The sequence below is a fragment of the Vanessa tameamea genome, chromosome 2, assembly GCF_037043105.1.
Source record: "Vanessa tameamea isolate UH-Manoa-2023 chromosome 2, ilVanTame1 primary haplotype, whole genome shotgun sequence".
Taxonomy (NCBI): domain Eukaryota; kingdom Metazoa; phylum Arthropoda; class Insecta; order Lepidoptera; family Nymphalidae; genus Vanessa; species Vanessa tameamea.
The window spans coordinates 4917617-4940075 of NC_087310.1; the positions used below are offsets into that span (position 1 = coordinate 4917617).

Sequence of the window (22459 nt, forward strand, 5' to 3'; positions counted from 1 at the left end):
TTAATTTTACAATTATTGCGATCCATGTGTTCCACTCTCTTGGTGTCTCAGAAAAATAATAGTTTCTCAACGACCGAAACATACATAAACCAATATGCCTCCACTGACCTGATTAGATTTTGGTGATAGTTTAATTTATCATCTCGGAAACCTGCTGTACAAGATTAATAAATCAATTTATCATACTTGTTTAATTCATTTATTAGCAACGCATTAAGCGGCGCAAGATTGGATTTCAAAAAAAGAAAACGTTATACCTATCTAATATCAAGAGTTGCAAGCGGCCTAATTAATTTACGGTTAGCAATGAACAGGGGTTGGTACGAGGAAACGTCATCATTATCTTAGCTGCTCTTGCGGTAAGTTACAGTGAATACGCGCGTCGTGTCGTTCAGCCTTTTGTCCCGTCCCTCGTCAATCGGTAACACATTTACCCACTTACGACTGGGTGAAAACTCGCGAAACGAACGCTATTGTTAAAATCGCTACAGACACAATACGCCACGGTTCGCTTATCGACTTCTACCCGTCAAAGAAGTTCAAAAGCTCGGTTTAGACCTTCGCTATCGTAACATCGTTTGTCAGTTTCCACCCGGAGCGACGATTGTCTTCGTTTAACAAATAACCTTTTTGAGGGAACACCGTTTCCATTTTAATTGTCATGGCAAAAGTATCATACGCTCCTTGGAGCAACGGAAAATCTTTCAATATGCCACGTACTCGTGAACAAGACTTCGACACAAATGTATTCGACTTTGAGTTGTCCTTGTTTAACGAACGAGTATGTTTAAGAGTCTATTTACGTTACGTCGTGTTCGTTCGTATATTAATCTCATTTGTGTAATAAAATCTGTGTCTTAGCCGAGCCCATGGTGACGAGTGATCCGGCCCTGAAATGCGTGCCTCTGCACGATAATCCTGTTAGGTTAAGAAGGTTTCTACATATTACGTGCTTTGCTACGCCTTAAGGATTAAAACGTCACATAACTCGATACCTAACGGAGGGCTGCGTATACCTTTTATCGATTTTCCGGTAACATAAGTAGAACCAAGACAATATTTAATCAACGCTACTATGAATAGATTTTCATTATTCGGCAGCCCCGGCGAGCCGGGCTTAAGCGATTACCTAAGGCAAAGATGCAACGTAGATTTAAAGCGAAGCTCGCCATGACAAGGTGGTCATCGCAAACCCTGGGATCTTTACGCCGGACATTGAAGACAAAGGACGTTTAAATTATTCAGATAAAGGAAAAGCGACTTTAATAACCCATACATAAATACTATTCGGAAATATTTAACTTTGTCCGTCAATTTTGGTTTAAGACGAGTACTTTGCATGAGAGAAATCGCAGAACGTCTGGGAGCTAAATCTACCCTGCGGGCAATGGGGGGCCTGCCATAAATAATTAATCTGGAACGATGTGCGTCGGGCGGTTTACTAAATCCAACGGTGGTTAGGCCTTTGGGGAGATGGAATCTTAAGGCAAAATTTTTAAACAACCAATTCTACAATCAAAACTCTAAAATATATAATAAGCTTAAGATATGTATGTTTATCATCGTGTTCAATTCTATAAAAATTCATTTCCTCTGATGCGTGAACCTGTCTCAGGAACATGCTGTATAAGGATAAGAACATATTTGATGCTGATGGGTTTAATAACAATCAGAAGAATTACGAATTAATTTTCATTACAAAACTAATTTATTAAAAATCACTTCTATGTGCTTATATTTTATATATTACTGTGATGATGACAATACAATAATTTAATATAATTGTGTTTTTATCTCGTTTCGTTTATTTTGATTCATCAAAATCCAATCAACGATCAACGATGGGCGTGAATATTATTATTTCAAACTGTTGTTTTAATTATTATTACAAATAAACTAATGTACATTTAATTTTATTGTTCAATATATCATATATTTAATTGTCAATAAAACTAAGAAGTTCGTAATACATCATTGTGCGACAATTTTTCTACATCGCAAGGTTTATAGTTCGTGAAGCCCCACTGGCGAGCAACAAGCGGCGTCTTGCGGCTCTACGGATCGGACATGGATTAGGCCGGCTTTACCCCCAAGACACTGTTAGATAACTACACCTATCCATAATACTGGCTGTGTCTTCATTGCTTACATTGTTTCTTGTTAGAAATAGTACTGTGTTTTCATTTTTATTCGAATTAATCTAGTGTTTACAAAAATTACAGCTTGTTAATATTTCACTGATGTGCAAAGGCTGCCATCTTCTTCAGAAAAATGTTTCGAGTGTTTTAAACCACGCTTGGACAGGGACACGTATATACTTTTACTATATAAAGTGCGAGATAAATTAGGAACACATATATATTGCTGTATTTGAACCCGCGATCTTCGGTTCGCATCCACGTTTCAACTTACATGGACTTCTTCACATAGACTAACTTTATAATAATTTTGGTTACTATCCATAATACCTATCATGTATCATTGACATTGATGACTCGTTTTCTTTTTATAAAACATGGTTTAAAAAAACACCTCAAGACATTCCACTCATTCGCCGTTCAATAACACTAGTTTTACTCAAAAGAATAATTTATTCCAAAATTTTTAAGCCCTCTATATTTGGCTTTTCATGCGAAAAATACACAAGCTTATATATTATTGAGGTTATAACAGAATTCTGAATTTAAAATATTATCGATTTTATTTCGTTAAATATTTATGCAAATTGTATTAGGCGAATACAACCATAGAAGCTTTTAGCAAAAAGTTAAGTAAACTCTGTAATCGAGAGGTAACTCGATTGTGAGGCAAGCTTACGACTGGATATTGGATTAGAAACAATTTTGTGCCGAACTTTGCCTTCACGGACTGTATACAATAGTTTATACTTTATAGTGTTACTAGACATTGAATTACTTTGTGCTAATTTAAACATATCATAACATGAGCCGAGATGGCCCAGTCGTTAGAACTCGTGTATCTTAACCGATGATTTCGGGTTCAAGCCCAGGCAGGCACCACTGAATTTTCATGTGCTTAATTTGTGTTTATAATTCATCTCGTGCTCGGCGGTGAAGGAAAAAAACGTGAGGAAACCTGCATGTGTCTAATTTCAACGAAATTCTGCCACATGTGTATTCCACCAACCCGCATGGAGCCGCGTGGTCGAATATGCTCCAAAACCATCTCCTCAAAGGGAGAGGAGGCCTTAGTCCAGCAGTGAAAAATTTACAGGCTGCTAATGTATGTAATGTAAAACATATCGCTCATACTTGTAGTATATAAAAGCCAATGACCTATGAGTAATTATTCCTTCGAATATAATGAATAGGAATGCTTTTGCGAAATGTTGATCCGGTACGTGTCATTTTATATTATATAAATAATATTTATGACAGATAAGTCTCGTCTTCAACGACTATTATTAATATTATATTAAAAATCGAATCGAATACCGAAGAAAATCCTCGTGAGATATGTAATATATGAATATGTCCAAATTAACATATTTACTAATTAATCCTAAATTCGTGATTTACATAAAAAAGAACCGAGTTGCGTAATGGCCGACCAAAACACATTAAATAGCACCTATCAACACGGATTAGTATTCGCTATTCGTTGCTGTCGAAACATTTAATAATTTAGTAGATAAACGTATAGACTGGCACATCACTAAAACCACACAATTCTAAATCGATATCGGTTGAAATGGCAACCAAATAATCTCTATGCACTTAATGAACGCATTTGAAAAGTTAAAAGCCTGTTAGGTCGCGGGCACGCAGAGCGACTAATTAACATCGCGCGGTAATACCGCCCAGTGTAGAAGCGGACTTAGAGGCATTATCGCCTAAATTGTCCTAATGTTTAGTTGCGAGCGCAGGTCATTAGTGATTTTGGATACAAATTTGAATGTATACTTTGATCTCGATGCGAACCAATGGACGGTTCGATAATTGCCAGATTATAATTTACGACCGATAATTATGTAACTGTATTAACGCGTATGATATAACTTAGTGATTTATTATTTCAATTATTAAATATATATAATATTTTAAAACTCCATTTACGTAACTATAATCGCAAATCAAGAAGTACGATCTGAATCTAATAAACGAATTATGATGATATTGTAATCTTTAAATCGATCCTAGTAATTATATTGACAAGGAACTGATAAGTTCATAGTAAGATTTAGGAAGCTGTACTGAAAAATATTATTAATTCGAAACATTAAGGGGATACGAGTATTATGAGAGGAATAGAGGATTAGATTAGCGAACGGGCAAATTGCGTGCAAATGTGAGAGCGGAGCTTTGAATCGCGCTGTATTTAGACGCGGGCGGGCGGCGCGACGCAGACAGACCCGATTTAGTAATTAATTTTACCGCGCGAAGTGCTCTAAATGCACTAGAAACTATAATCCTCATTAAAATGGGAATAGGCGACTATTCACTTTACCATCAAATATAATTTTGGCTTCTAAACACGGAATATTATTATGAATTTCCAGAATCCCGTGTGTGCGCGGCTCGCCTCGCAAATGTACCTATCATTTAATATCAACCAGTACATCTTTTCAATCATTCATTTATCTATAGAAGCAACGTAAATGAAGTTATCATTTTGTTTTCCACGAACGAAAAGCTATTATATAAGGTATTAAATATATTTACATTTGCGGGGTTGTTATGTTAGTTCAGTGTTCTTAATTTAAATTTATTTTTAGGTGAATTAAATTAAAGGCAGGTGAGAAAATGCTTGTCCTTGATTGTCATGTTACGTGGACACCATACTGTAAGAAGTAAAAACAAATACATACACCGTCGATGCATCAATATGCAGGGAATCTAAGACCTTACTCGCTTAGCAATAAAAAGTATTATTGCGAGATAGCCACTCACATCCACCTGCACAAAGCTCGACCATCTGTATTTCCTATTTTATATCCAATGGAACACAAATGAATTACTAAAAAATTGCTATAGTCAACAATCCACACTTTCTACAATATTATGTTGTGAAATATTAATATAATCAATTAAATTTTAAACGTTGGTATTGAAAAGAATTATTTAATTTATGAATGTCAATCCAACAATATAAAGTAACGAAACGATCATTTTCATTTGTACGCCGGGCACTCAATTTTTCGCATAACGCACCACCCAATGAAAACACAAATTAATCTGCTCATTTTTTGCATACAATTTTATTATCATTGAGCTCAAATATCCGAAAGCGATGCATTTCACGACGCGTAATCCCGTGACACAATGATACTTACGGATTACTTGTGACGAGATTGAATTATTTCATCATAATAAAACGGCATTATTACTTTATGAGACCGAAATTGAAAACGAAAAAGCGATTCGTTTGTTTACATAGTGATATGTGAGTACAGCGGAGGTGGAAATAAAATCCGGAATCGATATATAACACGAGTGTGGAGAGCGCCTGTGTCGACGCGATATCCGACATGGGTTGGGATTAAGCGACGTCAAATCCGGGATTAAACAGGACCGGGATAAAGCGGAGCCGGGTCCGACCGGAGTCCGGGTCATCGGGATTTCGTTCGAGCAATAAAAGTGTCTGCAGCCGATTTAGACTGAGCCCGTAGGCAATTCGACTCGGTTACCAATTGCTAGGTAATTTCGGTGTGCGAGCGCGATCTGTCTGCACAAAGCCGTTCTAATGCCCGCCAATGGGATTAGCCTACTGTCGTCCAGCCCTTACAATTTATTAGATCGAATCAGATGTTCAAATTAAGATTAGGCCTCCGATTACAACTGAATAGTCACTCATTGTTTATCGATTCCTAAAAGCGAATTACATCTCGGATAAATGTATATAAATAATCGTACAACGACAAAAGTAGACTTTTAAAAACTCTTTCTTATGAATACATTCAATACCGGGTATTTCTCAATTTGAAAATAAATTATTATTTCATTATAAGCGACTAAAATTATAAATATATTACAGGTATTTTTTAATTAAAGCATATATAATATGTCACCGTAAAATTGGAAATACCGTTAGATTATAATCTATCTCGCGAGATTGTGAACTGTGGATTATAATCTATCGAAGTGCGTATTTTCAGTTAAATCATAAACACTAACCTACCCTAACCGAAATATCATAAACTATCGAAATTTTTGACCTTTTATTTTGAGTTAAATCGCCGTTCACAATCTCGCGAGATAGATTACAATCTAACGATATATACAATTCTGTGGTGATATATATATATAAAGCTTTGTATCATAATATATAACAAAACAGTATTACTATCTTAAATTTTTTCTTTCTCTCTCTCCCTTTAATAGTTTTTAGTAATTAACCGTATATAAGCAATAAATAATAAGTCATTTGAATTATGAAATACATTTTCATATGATTCAAGTCACAATATACAAGCCACACCCCATCTCAATCCATGGATATCGTATGAACTGACACGTATTTTTTCGGTTAAACGGTTACATCAATAGCATCAAAACCAACTTAGCGTCCCAACGATCTGTACGATGACGAAAAAAACCAACCCACCTGTAAAACATTATCAGAGAGGAATGGATGGCTGCTTAATCTTGCAACTTGCTAGTACACTAAATGTTTTTTTTTTTAATTTTAATGTCTTCTTTATATAGGCTGTTACAAAAATTATCTGCTTGCGTGAATCACGTCATATGTTACGTCTTCTAAGAACGTTAGACAGTGCATTTCAGTTTCCATCCTGTACATGGAAACTCTTTAGGAGATAATAATTTGTTTGCCCTCTGATGCATCAGAATAATTGGAGTTTTTCTAAGCTTCATCCGCTCGTTTGCAGCGGCCGACGTTCAGCCATTATAGGGGTACACTAATCCGGATTGGAGATTCATTAGGGCGAGATTATACTCTATTGAAATCTGGCTTAAGCGCGCGGGGATGTAGGGTGAAGGGGGTACAATGATTATTTTATTTAAACACGTAATACATTTTGAGCGGTAAATTTCATATATCTATAAGTATGACTCTAAAAATTTGGTTTGGTAATGAAAAATAATTTTTTGCCCGAAAAAGTTCAACCATTCTCGGAATGATATAAAGGAAATTAAACATATAATTTGTAAAACATATTACATACATATCATGTGAAGGTAAACATGTATAAAAAAGGGGTTTAAAGGTTGAGGATGAGGGCAAGGATATATTGCACCAACCCTAAATCCCAATCGGAAAAAAATTAAGAAAATAATGACGATGATACAATATAGAACCACCCAAAAGATTAGTTATGCGAAATAACCTTAGAATAGTATTCTGAATTTATCACAAATGAAAGCTAGATCAAAGCGAAAATTGCCACGTATTTCCCTGGAACATTACAAGTAACACACAACCCCAAAAATAGCTAAAGCCAATTTATCACATATGATAATATTGGCGTTCGACTAATACCTTAAAAGAAACCAAAGGTAGAGAAAATCAATGGTGGCATTAAGTTATTGGATAAGTCGACGAGAGATACATCAAACGATTTCGAGCGTAGATGTAAACAAAAAGCAAACATTCCACCAATGAAAAGGCTGTGTAATTACCTTGATAAGTCGACGTTATACCGCTTTCGTATAAGAAATATTTGAGTATTAATCTTTGATATTTCTGTATCTATATATCTGAGAGCCGAGATGGCCCAGTGGTTAGAACGCGTGCACCTTAACCGATGATTTCGGGTTCAAACCCAGACAGACACCACTGAATTTTCATGTGCTTAATTTGTGTTTATAATTCATCTCGTGCTCGGCGGTGAAGGAAAAAATCGTGAGGAAACCTGCATGTGTCTAATTTCAACGAAATTCTGCCACATATGTATTCCACCAACCCGCATTGAAGCAGCTTGGTTGAATATGCTCTAAGCCTTCTCCACAAAAGGAGAGGAGGCCTTAGCCCAGCAGTGGGAAATTTACAGGCTACTAATGTAATTTCTATATCTCGTATTTATATATTTATATACCTATGTAATACACTTATGTGGTACTTATGACTTTTTGTTTTGAAGCTAGTAGCTAGCTTTCAAGCGCCCAGCGTTCTGGGTTCAAACTCAGTGTCGGACCAATAAAAAGTTTGTAGGATTTTCTGGCTAGAAATTCTCAGCAGCAATTCGAATTTAGGAAGTTGACACTCTCGTCCCTCGGCCAGAAGGTAGAATCATTAGTCTCGATCATGGTTCAGATTTTACTGGTCATATTAGATTACCGTTCCATCAGAGTGTATCAGTTTCACTTACTTCAACTGCGCAATTAGCTGCTCTCTTGTGAATGTTCGCCGTGACCGAAATGAGTAAGAAGTCCACCTTCACATTTATTATTATTTATTTCACATAAATTATACATTATAATATATACATAAAAATGAAGTATATAGTTATACTTGTCCATATTTATGAAACAAATTTTATATAAAAAATCTAATGACGGCTGTTTATTTGTTTTACGGCTCGTTAAGTGTCGTTTTTGTGGAGAATAATTCATATACTGTAGAGGACATACTAATAAACCTTAACTATTTCCAAGAGAGTGAATCTTAATTTTTAATGTACGCACACATGTAAATATTATTATTATATTACTATTTCCAAGTGTGCGTACACTAATAATTATACACACATAAATTCTTCTATAGATTTAGAATAAGCATTTACTAATCCAGGCATGTCATCTGAGTACTATGAGTTCTATATTTTTAGTAGTTTTTCAGGACTAATATCTATGCCTGGATATCTAATTATAACAAGTGAGAATATTGTAACAACTAACCGATCAGGAAATTTTATAGATTAACGTGATACATTCTATAGTATCATCAGAACATCAAAAATATCTATTATTATTGGTAACTATCTCATTACGAGAACATTTATAAACTATAATGACACTGTAAGTCTTATATGACTATTTTTCCAACTACTAAGAGGAGAGGTCGTGTTATTTCGATGTCAGAATTAATCCTTGTACGAACCAACGTGATTAAAGCAGATTCTTAACCTTTATTAATTTTAAATAGCAATAAAAAAGATAAAATCTAGCTATATATAAATGGGACTGAAGATAATCCAGAAGCAAATTAATTAGTTCGAAAAACAATTTATAAGCCAAATTTAATGTATAGCTTTTGTGCGATGAGATACTGTACATGTTGACTGGGTATTTAGAAGAATAGTCTTAAGAGTAAATAATTATTTTCTTGCCAGTTCTTCCTAATATAATATACATTAGTTTTAAATTAAATTGTATCGTGTAACATGATGACATAATGTGATTTTATAGTCTATTGATGTATATATTATTATGTATACGCTTTTTTATTTTCATATTAAATTCGAAAAAAAATTGGAAGGAAATAAACATAAATTCGTAATCTATCCACTAAACTACCCACAAAAAATCTCATCAAAATCGGTCCAACCGCTTAGGAGGAATTCAGTTACAATCACAACGGAACGTACGGAAAATGTATATATATATATAATGTAATATTTATATGTCTAAGTAAAAACACGAGAACCTTCAATATTTACACAGTAGTAAAAGGAAAACATTTGTACACTCTTCGACAATACTCCTAACCCTACGGTAGGTCGCGGTTAGGGTAACCCATTGCGAGGTTCATTGACTATTCGCACCCCCGAATAACCCATACGCTCTAAATCATACCTTATACTGTTACAAATAGAATACTTTTTCATATGTACACGTTTTTTTTTTGGTTTACAACTGGAAACCGAAGATAAGTCGCTGGATTAGTTCGGTGGAACGTAAAAAAGCATAAAAAGAATTAGCCCGGATTCAGTTTAAAATTTTACAAGCAGGCACGCGCTCCTATATTTCAATTATCGATGACATTTTTTTTTTTTATTTCAATTCCGAACCAGTGTTGTTCAGTAACAAATTTCAAATTTGACGAAAAACTATTGACACGAGAATAATTTAATAATTAGGACAATCACCATTAATTTTTGCTGATATAATGTATTATAATATCGGTCATTGACATAAACATATCGAATTCACCAACGAGTTTCGATATCGCTCTTACAGAATAGTTCAAGGGGATTAAATTTTAATAATAAATTTGATTATTGAGACTCTTTTATAAAGAGTCGGAACAATAAACGCATTATTTGCATCTGATATATTCACCTATTATACATATTGTTATTTATTACCTTTTAAGTCTTATACATTTTTATTATCTTGTTAACATGTTTTATTAAGACACCGATCTGAAACCGAATTTATTATTTATAAAAATTACGTGTTATTTTTTAGGTAACAAAGATAATTTAGTCTTATTTTAAATTTCTTTAATGGTCTAATTATCGTTATATTATAGTAATATACTCATTGTCGCCCGCGGCTTTGCTCGCGTTTTAGAAGCGATCGTCAGATGGAGGCGTAAAAAGTAGCAGATGTCCTTCCTTTGAGTTTAAGCTTATTTCGTATCAAAAGAGCAACAAACAGACAGTCAGACAATTACTTTTCCATTTAAAGTATTAGTATAGATTTTAATTAGATACAAGTGTGAATTAAGAAAATATTTTTAGGTGTTTAGTGTGAATTTCATATTCTTCTGTCGACTTTGTCCGACAGCTAAAGTTGTATTAGGTGTTTAAAGCCTCAAAATATTAACTAATAAACTTCATTACATCATTCCATATATTGAAATATTATAACGCGATACGAGGCGTCATTTTTAAACAAAAATTAAAATGATTTAGAAAAAAAACAAACATATTTTTTATCAGATTCAAATATTAAAATGTTCCTTGAAAACTTACCTTTAAACGAACTCTCTGGACATTCAAAAAGTACGTTATTTATAAACACACGTACATATATATGTTACGGGCACTTGGCGCGGTGTGTAGGGAGATAATCCCATCGTGCATCTCACTCACACACGCAGGTGTTGTCCGCAAATCCTATCCTCGTCCCACTCTAATCCCTTATTTGAATCTTATCAGATCTCAGGAGATACACCGGTAGTGGTCGTACTCCGATGTGTGCATGTTACTTGTGGGTTTATCTCCTAGGGTTGATACTAATAAACTGTTTTAATTTGATTAATAATTTATGCCCATATAATCTTTATCAGTGAGACATATTGTGGCCATTAAAATATAATTATGTGCAAACGTCTATGAGATACAAGTGCCGAAACATAGTGATATTGATATATATTTACGACCGTATACTTACAGGCTCGTTAAGAGTGTTTGTCATATTATGTCCATTTCATTTAAAAATTTTGATCGACATTAATTGAAAAGGTTGTAAAAATTTAATCGGTACGTTTTATATATAAACTAATACCTAATTACCTTTATCGTAATAACGTTCAACTAATTCATACTATACTAATATAGAGGTCGATCTTTATATTCCGTTAATTTAGGCGGAAGATTAGATCAATGAAATGTTTACATCGTATTTATTTTTAATTTAATTCGATATTTTTTTGTGAGAGTATAAGATAGCCCAGGAGCTAGAATAAATTACTATTAAATGAAGATTATTTTCATTAATGTAAAATTTGTCCTGAAGTTTTTCATAATGATTATGATGTTATTTATTACTTTTAAAACTTAAACTGTACAACCCTGTTGTTCAGGAATACATTTAAGGTGCGTCCACACTGAATCCGCGATTAATGGGCTTTGGATGGCGCGATTGAAGCTAAATTTATGTTTCTGCATGTCACCGGATTACACTGACGGAGGGACATAAGCAGCTGCGCTAATCTGCTACTGAACCATCTCTGCATCCATGTGAGATATCGGTTACACCTGTCCAATATTAATAGCGTCGAAGTGTCAAATTAATGCTAAGACCTGGTGCTAAAAGGACCGATATCAATAAACCTTACTTTCGATAATCGAATAGAAACTAAGTGAACAGATGTTTTATATAACATATGTCTTTTGCGTAATACTTCATTTTAGCACAAAAAAATTAATAATATTTAATGATTCGCAAATGACAAAATGTAGTTGACATTTTACTAAAAAGCTCTACTTAGGTCCTTGTAGTACTAGGCCACATAGAAACTAGTAGAATTTTCTACTATATTAGACAGATAGCTACGGGTACCAACCAACGATTTTGGAAATTCCGTGGTATGGTAGGCTCAATGTCTAGTAGAGGCGTGGAGGCATAGATTTACATTGTAAAAATCATAAATAATTCCTAATATTGCCATAAATATAATTCCAGATAATCATGGAATGTGAAACCTTTACAGAAATACAAAATTTATTTATATAAACAGCAAAAATTCTCAGTGTGTCCCAGGATTTATCAAAAGCTTTTTTTTTCGAATAATCTTTAGTATAACGTTGATTTATTTAATGTGTAGAAAATATAATGCCTAAGTATTTAATCCATCCATTAATGTAATAGTAATTATATAATTTACCATTTGAAGTTAATAGTCTGTAACTAGCCATTACTTTGTACCATATATGTATATACACACATAGTAAGGTTTTTTTTATATCACAGCATCATCTACCTACAGTAAATTAAACGGACGGCAATATTTTAGGGCGCGAATTAAAGGTTTATGTATTTCTTGTGAGTATAATAAGATAATATTCCTAACCCTTTGTAGGGATTAAGATTTTGTTAAGGGCGGCTTTTAAGCCTCAGGAGCCAGACGGGTTGCCGTCAATCGCCCCTTTGCTCACTCCTATGGTCTTTTTACGTCTTCAAAAATTTATTATACATAAAAATAATTAATTAAATTGGTGGTATTTTAACGTTTAATATACATGAATAGTTATATGTCTATTATAAACAAATTATATAAAAATCACGTGTACTTTTAAGTACAGGATACCTTAAGCGTTGGATTGAACTTTGATTAATTTTTATTTTATTTTATTCAACTATTTTTAGAAACATGTCGCTGCCTGTGTATAACTACGATATATATAAAAATAAAAAGATAAATATCTAGCGAAATCCTATTTTTTTATTCTATAATTTATTAGTAATCATTGTATTATTTATTTATATCATATCATTTATTAATTATTAACCTTGTTTAGACGTCTTATTTTAAGTCAAAGTATTCATAGTTCGGCTTCAGAGATATCTGTCCTAAATTTGGAGGACAATCAGATTTTTATTCAGCCAATGTAAAAGCATGTTTAATATATGTTACAGCTCTAACATCTATTGCTGGTCGAGTCCACTTACTATCAAGTGGTCCATTTGCCCAGATAATTGCCCATACCAATATTTAAAAAAAAAAGTCTCTGAAACAACTGACTAAGAAAAATAATAATGGAATAATTAACGGTAATTAATACAAAAGTTGAATTAATATTAATAAATAAAGTCCTAAAACTAATAAATATTATTAGGTATACCTTATTGTGTTGACACTAACACCGAAAGGGTTTCCAGTATTTCATTTCAATTAACAATAGTATTGCTTCAGAATAAAATTGACCAATTGATTTGACCCTAACGTACTAAGAATACGTCATTGTTCGTCGAGTCGTTAGCTACAATAGTATGAATCTGCATTGAAGATTGCCGGTTCAAACCCGGCCAGTTGAAGCAACGTGTTGAAGAACTCAAAACGTCTCCTCTCGATGTTTTACTAGCTATTACTTTAGAATTATATAGGAAATAAAAAAAAACTTTAAATAAAAATATATCATATCAAATATCAAATCAAATCATTTTACAAAGAAACAATTATTTAAGTCTAATTCGCGAACGAATACATTTCCTCAAAAATCAAATACCTACGTCGTTAAAATCAAAACAAGTTTTCATTTTATTCCCAAAGCACCTCACCGTATAAGCTTGATCTTGACAAATGGTTCGGATGATCCGTACGAGCGGTCTCGGGTAAGCGTCCACATGACTCTTTATTTTTTATCGATTGATCAGAAGCTCAACTGATTGCGTCTCTGTTGTTGCCGCTGCTTTAAACTGATATATTCCGGACGTATATATACTATATGAAGTGTATTATAATTTAAAACTTATAATTATCGTTATAAAGGCGATAATCATATAAGGCTTCTTTCGGAATTATCATTAATAATCATTGGAACTCGCAAAAGTTCAAACATCGAGTTACGATAGTAAGGATTGCGCTAATTAAACACTACACAGTCGCAAAATTATATGTGTTTACGTTTCATTTTATTTTATTTTCAGGAAATACATTTTTTTTTCTCAAAATACCGTATGGTAATTTATGACGTTATTGATACCAATTGTACAGTATTACAAGGCAAACACAACTTACATAAATCTAACAGCTATATCTATAATCCAATAGGTCGGTATAGTTCGTAGTTATTGGATTTGAGCATTTATTGTTACTCGTGAAAATACTGCTTATAGGCTGTGACACGTTGCTTAATCCTTTGAGAATGTGTGAGTTAAGCTGAATGCATGCCTCAAATTGGGCTGTGCAAGAGATAATCTCTCAATGATTGATGAAGGAGCTACCCTCCGTGCCTTTTAAATATTCTTAACCTTTATCTTAATATCCATTGAGTTAATACTAAAGTATAATCTCGATATTAATATACGAACATTTCATACGATTATACGAATCACGACAAAACGAAATTGGTACTGCGACATATTTTAATGAATTCGTCACGTATGATTTTAGATTTTTAACAAAATATTATGTAAAATCATACAATAGTTTCTTTCAATATTTATGTTATCGTAGATGTAGTTTGACATGAATTTCACAATATCACGGTTAATTTAATATACACAATGATATTTTAAACGATAGAGACAGATGGTTTTTACATTATTTCTATAAACATTTTTTACCACGACCATTGTAATTAACGTTTTGTTATATTATTATAAAATCAGTTCCCTGGCCCAAGCTTCAGTCACGTTCGCTATTCTAAATGGTGATAAACCATAACCCAAGAGATATTGAGGGTACAAGTGCGGGCATGAACATATCCGTTTTCTCACGGCTTTAAGTGCTCTGAGGAACCGGATTGCTCAGTCAAATTACTGCCAATTTGGATCCGAATTGCTATTGAGATTTTCTTTACAAAAACCCAATTCGTTATTCGGGATTCGTACCCGGAACCATATGATCTACAGTCGTACAACCACCGTAGCTACTGTAACAGTTTACGAATGTATTAAAAAAAAACGTTTGTACAATTTTTATGCGTGAAAAACAAAATATGATTCGCATTTTTAATACGGTAAGCCTGCTTATCCTGCTGGCATTACCGAAGGGTTGATCCATGGGGATTATCCTTTATTTGACTAACACTGTCCGTGTTCGGAAGACAAGATCCACATGCGATTTTATACTCTAACATAATTCAATAGAGCTTCTATTGGCATAGCAGACTGATAGCTAGCACATTCGAAAAAAACTCACTTTACATCTTTATAAGCAGTTAATATCAACAGATAGTTAAGTAAATACCTATTATGAATAAAATATTCATTTTACTTGCATAACAGTATAATTTTCATTTTAATTCAGAACAGATTTTATAATTTTCCATTTGATTTTTATACAACTATTACGATAAGTAGAAATTTTACAAACAAAGGATAGCTAGACATAAACTAAGTAAAGCATAGAGCACACATGTGGGCATGGCCGAGAAAAGGATAGAACACACGAGCTAAGTAGAGCTCTTGATCCGGATCAGAGGATTAGACGCCAACCGCTGCCCACCGGCCGGGGATACATCTCCGACGGGATTACTCGAATCCGGATTTAGTTGAATAACTTGCCTTGGATTTATCGTAATCGCCTTTCTAGATAATAGAATCCCGAATATCATATCGTTTATTTGTCGAAGAATGACCTCGATTATAATGTTAATTTTTTTTTAATCACATTTAATATTTCAAGTTTATACGTCACCTTGAACTAATTATTATTCTTGTCGGAAGACGTTCAGTTAGTCCGCGGCAAATGTTAGCCGTTTCTAGGGGTCGCGATAAGGAAGGATTTAATATAATTAAAAAAATAATGGAGAATAATTGTAAGCGACGATGTTTTCACGATGATTTAAGAAAATGTCATCATTACTTTTGAAATTTTTCTATCAAGTATAATATAATCAAACATTATTTTCATAGCAATAACTATTTTTCTGATTGAGTAATGGTTGGTGGCTCTACTACCATTACAGCGTCAGGGACCCCCCTGACGCTGTAAACAACAGCGGCAACAATAAATAGTAGAAATTTGAAAAATCTTAGGCTCCGAATCACGTCCGTTCTGACATCAGCTCATATAAGATCGCGCCTCGGCTTAGACGTGGACGACAGTTAGACGGCGTTGTGCCAGCATAATACTAATCAAAAGTATAACTTAAACTATACATACATAACTATGAAATAATAGTTGTCTAAGCTGCAATTCGTTTTAATGAAATTTAAAGCAGATATACTTGCAAATAAATAAAAACACGATGTATAATGTTCTATGTGCCTAATATAATCTTAACGAAGCACGCAAATATAATATTACAGCTTGATTCTAGTAAAAAACTAAAAACAAGAGCATAATAAAAAATTGTAAAGAACTAAAATACGTACAATTGAAAATAAAAAGTTGTTCAAAATGTACAAAATTTCAATCGGAGCTTAAAAAGAATAAAGAGATATCAGATCAGATGCACAGATGTCTTTGTCAACACTCGTATAACATAAATGTAGCACACATTCACACTACTCGTACTACATTTGTTGATCAGACAAGTACACGCACACGTACACAGTATACGCGGATCAGTAAGTAAGTGACGCACACATCCATCGCTCGGATCAGGCCTAAGTCGGATTACTCGACCGTCGGATCTGGATTGTATCCCGGGGTCGAGAATATTACGGATATTAGCATACAAGATTTTAAGATATAAAGTCATAATATTCGGTAGATTAAAATGTATGTTTAAGGTCTTAGAAAAAATAAAATTAATAGTATACTTTGTAATTTACAAGCATAATTCACAAAATCGTCATGACGATTTATGAATCGACTGTGTGTCACAAATGTATGATTAATAGTTCTATACAATGTTATACATGGCTAGCATATATACATATATAGTTTTTAATTTTGTACTAATGAAAGTAATGTTTCAGTTACTATGTTTTACTTTAAAATAAAAATTAAATAACGTTAGGAATATTTATATACATAAGTAATCAATGATATGGATTTAACGAATAATGGGCGCGGGCGGATTCGTTTTTAAATCACATGCCGAATTGAATGGAAAAAGGACCTGAGTAGGTGTGGAATAAATCGATACACGTACTGGGATGGGAAGCACGATTATCCGGATCATCCGGGCCGGATCAACCTCGTGTCGCCCGGAGATAAAACAGAACTACCCTCACCCCACCTCACTGCATTCAAGATCCACCCCAATATATGATAAATTAGCACGCTTTTGGACTAGTCTTTGATTGCGTTTAAAGATCGTTACTGTTGCTTTAATAATTTTCTTTCTTAACAATGTTTGTAAAAGCCTCGTGTACTGAACGGAATATTTTGTTATTGATAATATTTTGAGCGAAATTGAAATCTGTATATAACATATAATTAAATAAATATAAAAAAGCTAATTTTAGATTATGAATATTGATAAAAAAAATCAAGTATTTCTTTAATTATCTAAGAACGTTTTTTTAATCAATGTTAATAAAAATTATCGTAGTGGAAATTTCGAAAATCATAATAAAATTAAAGTAATAAAATCAACGATTTAAATTGATATCCCTGAAGAAAAGTACTCAAATATATATATGTATTTAGATAGCTGCCCGTTCCGAGATATTTTTAAACCAAAGAGAGATTAATACGTCACGAATTATAATTAGAAGGAGAATTAAAATATAACTGGCTTAATGTACAATTACAAACAGACGCACAACGGAATTGTATATGTATATATATTTCTAAACGAAGGATCAACAACATTTATATCGATTATTAATTCTAGACAAACTGAATGTCACGAAAAAATATTAAAATTAAAAACATTTTCGTGTGTTTGAAATTTAATACAAATAAATTCGGATGTATTATAAATTTTACATAATTTAAATTCTAAGCAATTATAATAAAAACATACATTTATGAGGCGGGATTTTGAGCGGAACTGTAAAAGCTTAATATAATTTTTTAAAATATTTTCTTTATTTATGTTATGGGAAATTATTTTGCTCTATGTAGGTATACTTGACGAGGAAATGAATATTAATTTTGATAGGGTTAAAAGGTTTAATATTTATTTATATTTTAACTTATCCATATTAATCAATTTATTAGTAGAATATATGTATTATTATCTACCAGCGTATCAGCATTGCGCCCGGCTTCGAACGGGTGCATTGCTGATACTATATATACTGCCGAACCATTTGTTTTGTCATTAGACAATACAAACAGCTATGTCCCTGTATTTTAAATAATATCCAAAATATTCATTTAAATTACATGCTGTAAAGAGCCATATTGATCTATATTAAATGCACAGTGAACTTATTGGATAAGGATTAATGCTGTATAGCTTAAAACCGCTTCGTAAATAAGACATTGTTTCTCGTATAAAAAAGTAAAGGATAAAAAATGGTTATTTTGGGTTATCCCTAAGAGATAGACATATACCGTCGCGGACTTTTAGACTTGTAGACATTTTTAAGGTGTACAATACTGTAGTACATTATTTTGATCTATCTCGTAGGGTTCAGCCAGCGTTTTCAATATAAGCGCAAAAAATGTTTTTATTTACGACATCACATTAGAAACCTCTAAAATTATCGGTGTATCTACTATATTATTCATAAATTGTACATATAAACCTTTTAAATCTATCACTTATGTTTAAATCTATTAAAAAAATCGCATCAAAATCCGTTGCATAATTTTAAAATCTAAGCATACACAGGAACAGACAGACAGCGGGAAGCGACTTTGTTTTATACCATGTAGTGATAAATAGATCTAGTTTAGTTACACGTGTATTTAATGTAATTATTCTAAACTTTTATAACAACTAAATAGGTATATCTTATATATAAAATTAAAAAAAAATAGCAATATTTAACTTATTCATAGATATGTTAACTAAAACGAGACGTAGAGGAAATAAATCGGCTTATCTTTATAAAACCGGCTTCATAATGTAGAGTCAGCGGATAAATGAAAAATAATAATAATGAGGATGTCGCATTGAGGAATGAATTATGATTATACTAATTTTGTTAGTTAAAATACATTATTCAAAAGTCTATGGCCCGTGCTAACTTGTCAATCCTTAATATAAAATAAAAAAAAATAAAAAAAACACAAATTTTATCATAACACGATTATTATGATAATCAAATCGTAATTAAAACAGAGACGTGAGGTTAGTATAACAATTAATACATATTTATTTAGCTATCGGTTATATTTAGTAATACGATAACAAAAATTTGGTGAGTATTGTACAAGTATGAAATAACTTTACTGAATTAAAAATACGCCTAATTTGCATTATATCCCGATGTATATTTAATCTTCCTATTTTTGAGAAATAATACAGAAAAAGTAAAAAAAAAAAAAAATAAGATTACGGATTAGTTTCGATTTTTTTATTGATTATTCTGACGGTACCCAGATATGAATTGACAAAAGATACATCTCCGACGTATAATCCGAGGGCATTGTGCAATAGCTAATCGCGGATCGGCCAGAGACTTGAAATTAATAATGATTTATAACACCCGATTAGAGCCGTTCGGCATTAAGTCGCCACCGTTTGACGTTCACGATGTTTTACGCACAATATTGTCGCTACGATTCGATTTCAGCGCTTATACCTGAGACATAAGAATCAAAATCATACGTTCATATTAGCCAGGTGATGATAATACCTGTGTGAGGATATATTTAATGATATTAACTCGCGTTATTCAGGACAAATGGGGCCTATACATAGCGCTAAGAAGATGACAAGCGTTAAATGTATATTTTTAATGTAAAAAAAAAAAAACGATATCAAAAAATCTACATCGGAATGCGTCTGAAGAACACCATTGCGTGTGACTAAATGCAATTATAATTATGTGAGAAAACACTATACTTTTTGCATACGCGTTTTCTCAATGGAAATGATGATCTTGATAAAATACAAAAAGCGTGTTCCAATGGAAGGGATTTGCTGTGAAAGGCTACGGTAAAATCCTATCTTAAGTTCAAACAAATGCAATTGTAATTTTAACTATCGTATTCAATAAAATAATATTACTTAAATATATATGCCTTTATCTGTGATAAGAAATAAATCAATGATTACACATTAAAATTAAAAGATAACGATTGCTTATTAGTTCTACCAACGTATTATTGTGATATATTAATTTCTAATTCCAATTATTTAAGTACTTAAAGGATAATGCTTTTTAATTTACGCTTTAGTCAATTTTCAATACAATTAAAAAAAAACTTGTCGATTTTATATTAATTCGCAGGTATATAAGTTTTTATAAATTTGAAATAGCAGTAATTCATTAAACATTATAAAATAAACTTAACGTCATCGTCGAAGGTATGTGAACCGCGAATGAATTGATGTATAATGCAACGAGTGCCTACTGCGTGTGTTTGCCGGCTTACGCTTTGAGCGCCTTACCGGGCAGACGGGATGTCCCGGATTAGATTTAAGGGGTAAAAGAACTGGAGCGAGACAACACTAGTTGGATTTACATTAAAAAGAAAAGGACGCGATATTGACGGAGATTTAGAGATTATGATTCATAAAGAGAGGAGAATGAAAGGAAAATTATTACGAAGGGGATAAATGGGAATTAAAGGGCAGTGTTCTATGGAAGTTGATAGATTCATGTCATTTTGAATTTCACGCGCGATGCGACGTTAAACTGGTTGTAAAATATGAATGTGTCCATTAATGGCCTTACTTATAAACGTTTTCTAGTGGGTGTTTAGTTAAATAGTTATCCCTCTCTTTCTTTCTTCATTAATTAACAATCAAAAGAAGAAGACACAGCATTGTTTAAATGTGTCCCACTTAAAGGTATTAAGTGTATCTGACATTTGCCTGAAACTGTAAACCAGCTTCAAGGATTCATTAATCTGAGCGGTAGCGGGTGCACGCATATCATAGGTATATTTATTACCTTTTTTAAAACTATTAATTTTTATAGAGATAATTAATTAATTTATCATTTCTAGATTATAATGTATTTTTAAAAGTAAAGCAAGTGTGTATTTTTATTAATGTCTCATCATTAAAAAGATGGACGGTCACTCTTTCCGGTCTTTACATCGGTAACAATGATATATAGGTGCATATATTCTCTTAGATATTATTATATTAGCAAAATCCATTGAACGCTGTCCTACTTGTGTATATATAACAAATATACCAATAGTTATGGCGTTCGCTTGAACGGTATAGAAGCTGATGTGCTGCAATGTCATCACAACAGAACAGATAATAAAAAATATATAGTAGCTTTTAAATATGTACCAATTGTCATAGCATTCGCTAAAATAGTATAGAAGTTGATATACTACAGCGCCATCTAGAGGCGAGTTACAATAAAGTTAATGATAATAAAATAAAACTTTTAATACCGACTTTAATAATACTCGTTAACTTTGATGTAGTCTTATATATATATCTCATAAAGATATACCAACAATTATATATATAGTTATATCTGATTATTAATAAGTTATAGCTGAGATTAACCGTTATATATATCTATCCCGCCAAAAAATGAAATACATTCTCGAGTTCCAAGTACAATCTGTGTGTACAATGAAATCGTTTATTCGGAGTCACGCGCGGACCCCTTTGTCGGGACCGAGCTCATCTTAGCGTTAATCTGACGTTGTAATTGATTCACGGATAACTTTCGTAATCGTATCTCGTGTTGTAAAAAATATTTAGTTTAGTTTCTATTGACATCGATTTAAATAACAACAAAAATATTTTTGTACAATTCAAGAGCTGGCGCTTACTTAGCTCGGAGAATGAGACTTGCGATTCAGGGAGATAATAGAGTCTAGCGTCTTGGGTACAATGCTTCAACACAATTTTTGACAACGCATTTTAACTTATATTTGTAAGTCTTATCTGTATAATTTAACTTACATTTAAAGATCAGAGATAATCCATTAAATAGAAGAAAGTGGACTAAAACAAAGTTTATGTATTTATTCATTTCGTGATATATGTGTACCAAACCACATTGTAGCAGAATGGTGGACTAAGCGCTCAGCCTTCAATAATATTCAGTTTAGAGGAATTTTTTGGTCAGCAATCAATCATTTACAAACTAGCTTTACATAAAACTTCCTGATAATTATATATTCGATATTAAAAATCTAAAATCGTTTTATATGG

General features: G+C 32.6%; 1 protein-coding gene across 1 annotated transcript in view; it reads right to left on the reverse strand.

Moving 5' to 3' along the window:
• The window catches only part of LOC113401060 (homeobox protein dve-1), a 78509-nt gene that overhangs the window by 15603 nt on the left and 40447 nt on the right, over window positions 1-22459 (reverse strand). The window lies entirely within an intron of this gene.